Here is a 3295-nt window from a genome sequence, read left to right as displayed (position 1 = left end):
GCGATACGATATGAATGCGACATCGGCATGCTGAGTACGTGGGAATTGGTGGGAAGCGATGAAAACTGTGCACACTTGCACGACAGCGACACCGCTGCGATATAATATCGCTATCGATATAATATTGCATGCGTATCGCACGTGCGATACGGCTTTCTGATCGAGGTGAGATTAGTATTGAGCGGCATTTTTCGCAATAAGCATGATCGTTTCACAGGCGGAATCATCATCCTGGATTTTTTTTTGTCGAATTAATAAAAAAAACATGTTTATGGAACTAAAAAATACTGTAGAACAGACATGACTAGTTTGGCATGGAGAAATATAGCGTCTGAGGTAAAGGACACAGGTAAATGCACAAAAGAATATTTTTCGTGATGGTTTATTTGCCTTTGTTTTCACATCTTTAAAAAGAAATTTAAAGAATCCAATAAATTTAATTTTAATTTTTAATTTGATTTTGAATAGCAAAAAAGATTTGGTGGTTGTTTAAATGTTAGTGATTAACTATTTTGTTTCAAATATTCAAATAAATAGTAATCAATGTACTTAGAAACAATTAAAAAATAATCATCTCATTTACCATTAAAAGAATAAATCAGATATAATAACAAATACTAAAAAATTATGTATGTATGTTCTTTAGGTAATTATTTTTTATTATTCGTTATATATTTATATGTTTTTTTCTTGAGTGTTATTTTATTATCACTTTTAGAAAACTTAACGAGATCTGTGTGTATTTTCCATGTAAATTTTTTTCGTCTTTTTTTCAAATTTGGCAGTTTTCACGCACTATTTTATAAAGCAACTATACTACTCCTGAATTGATGCAAAATTAACATTTAATATATAGTGATTTTTACCTAAAAAATCGGGGGAAAGTTATTCAACCATTCATGAGAAAAAGAATATTTTTGGCTATATAACTCAAAAATTTTTTCATAACCTTTTTAGTGAACGCAATATTCTAATAATTTGTCATGAAAATTTGAATATCTCATTTAATTTTTAGCCGACTTTGTAAAAATAAACATCAGTTTTACTCGATATTAACCATACTTTTCTCTTAAATTTTTTAACAGTTTATAGATATAAACATAGACCCATCATTCGAAAGGTCTAAACTCGGTTGAGAAGCAACTCATTTAACTCATTAACAAGTATATAAGGGCTCAAAATTTTGTGTAGCTATCACAAAATGGCATCGGGGGAAAGTTATTCAACCATTCATGAGAAAAAGAATATTTTTGGCTATACAAGTCAAACATTTTTGCTTAACCTTTTTTTTAATTCAGCTTTCACCGATTTCTCCTTGTAGTGAAAGCAATATTCTGAAATAATTTGTCATGAAAATTTGAATATTTCATTTAATTTTTAGCCGACTTTGTAAAAATAAACATCAGTTTTACTCGATATTAAACATACTCTTCTCTTAAATTTTTTAAAACTTTGTAGATATAAACATAGATAGATTTTTGTGGTTTGCGAAAACTTTCAGTCGCCTTCTCAGTTAAAACAACCCGTGCGTCATCCACATCACCACAGTATATCTGCGGCGAAGGTACACTAACAACCCCAACTCCTCATCGTACATTCATATAGAGCATTTAAATAATGTAAGTATATAAACAAATAAATTTTCCGGCAAGGAATGAAACCGATTCAAAATAACGTTCCGGTTTGGGTTTCGGTTTTGCCAAGTGTTTCGGTTTCGGTTTTGGTTTCGTTCTTCAAAATGTATTTCGGTTTTGGTTTCGGTTTCGTTCCGGTTTCGGTTTTTCACAGAAATTTTGTTGATATTATTTAAATCACAATGGCCCGTAGTCATAGTCAAAATAAAGTCGACTTTAAAGTTAGTTGCAGCTTTTTGACATAATTTTCAATGGGATATCTGGCAAAAAAGCTGCAACTAACTTTAAAGTCGACTTTATTTTGACTATGACTACGGGCCAATGTCTTAAACGTTGAGGAAAGAAAATCGAAAATTACAGTTCACTGATAATATCAACACTAGGTTCTTTCCCTAACAATCCGGACCGGATTTGGTAATTAGAAAATAAGAGAAACATTTTCTTTCAAAAATGGAACAAAGTTCAGAAGTACGGAAACGCAAAAACCCACATTTCGTGCCCACAAGTCGAGAAACAGATGATTCACGTTGTTCTTGTTTTTGTCACTTATACCATATTCTGACCGACATGGGAACATGTTTTCGTTGCTAAAACTGGTTTTCGACCAGTTTTCGTCCATATAAAATCTGTTAAACGAAAACCAGTTTTCGCTGAAAACTACTTGAAAACTCACTTTCCACTCATTCCAATCGGTGTCTTCACTAGTTTTTTCGATTATTTATCGAAGTGGAAGTCATATTTTATCATCTTTAATACGCCATTTCGGATTTATTGTTAATTGCCTGGCCAAAGCAAAATAAGAATGAAAGTTAAAGGTTGTAAATGAAAAGAAAATGAAGGAAAAATGTTTTGGTTGTCGGTCAGAACATGGTATTAAATGCAAACACTTGGAAATTGAATTTTGGTTTCAGAAATTTGATTTTTAGTACATAGATTGAAAATAGATCAACAGGCCATTCACTTTTCCTTAAAAGCACCAAGTAAATGCAGGCAACATGTGCTGATATGCACTTTGACACTTTATCCATTTTTACTCGGAGAAAATTTCGGGCTGTTTCGGGCAGGAAGAAGAATACACTTACGATCGAATACGCTCGAATTTTCGCTCTCTATTACCCATTTTGTTGAGTACAGGCATGATTTCTGGGCTATTTTGGGCACACGCGGGATCTCGCATTGCGTACGGGAAAGAAACTACTTAAATATAATTAAACGAGTATCGATTCACAACAACAAAGTCATCAGCAGATTTTTGCGAAAAGTTACCTTGCCATACTTATTTACTACTTAACAAGAATTTTAGCAAAATGTTGCTGATTTTGGTTAAATAAATCATTTATTTCAAATAAAGTTGTATTTATTATTTTTGTAAATTTCTGGAAACCGATTGAAACCTGTGATTGAAATGGTTTCGGTATCGTTCCTTTTCAGGTCAAGATAACGGTTACGGTTTCGGTTTCGGTTTGGGTTTCGGTTTCATTCCTTGTTTTCCGGCGTAATGACGTGGGGGCAGGAGGGGAAGCGAGCCTGTTGGCGCTCAACCGCGGCGTTCCGCGTTTGCCCGCCACCACTGAAAAACCTGAGACGCTGAGAACAAATATGAGCATCGCATTGAAGGCTAAAAAAACAGTAACAATTTACCTTTAATTTACAATAATTCG

The 3295-nt window shown here is 33.2% G+C and overlaps 1 protein-coding gene across 6 annotated transcripts in view; it reads right to left on the bottom strand.

Moving 5' to 3' along the window:
- LOC118742259 (dynein regulatory complex subunit 6) overlaps positions 1-3295 on the bottom strand; it is a 426783-nt gene that overhangs the window by 315574 nt on the left and 107914 nt on the right. The gene's annotated exons all lie outside the window — the stretch shown is intronic.

The sequence above is a fragment of the Rhagoletis pomonella genome, unplaced genomic scaffold, assembly GCF_013731165.1.
Source record: "Rhagoletis pomonella isolate Grant_MI unplaced genomic scaffold, Rhpom_1.0 Rhpom_scaffold_00007, whole genome shotgun sequence".
NCBI lineage: Eukaryota > Metazoa > Arthropoda > Insecta > Diptera > Tephritidae > Rhagoletis > Rhagoletis pomonella.
The sequence above is the reverse complement of the archived record's forward strand: the minus strand, read 5'-3'. Positions and strand labels throughout refer to the sequence as shown.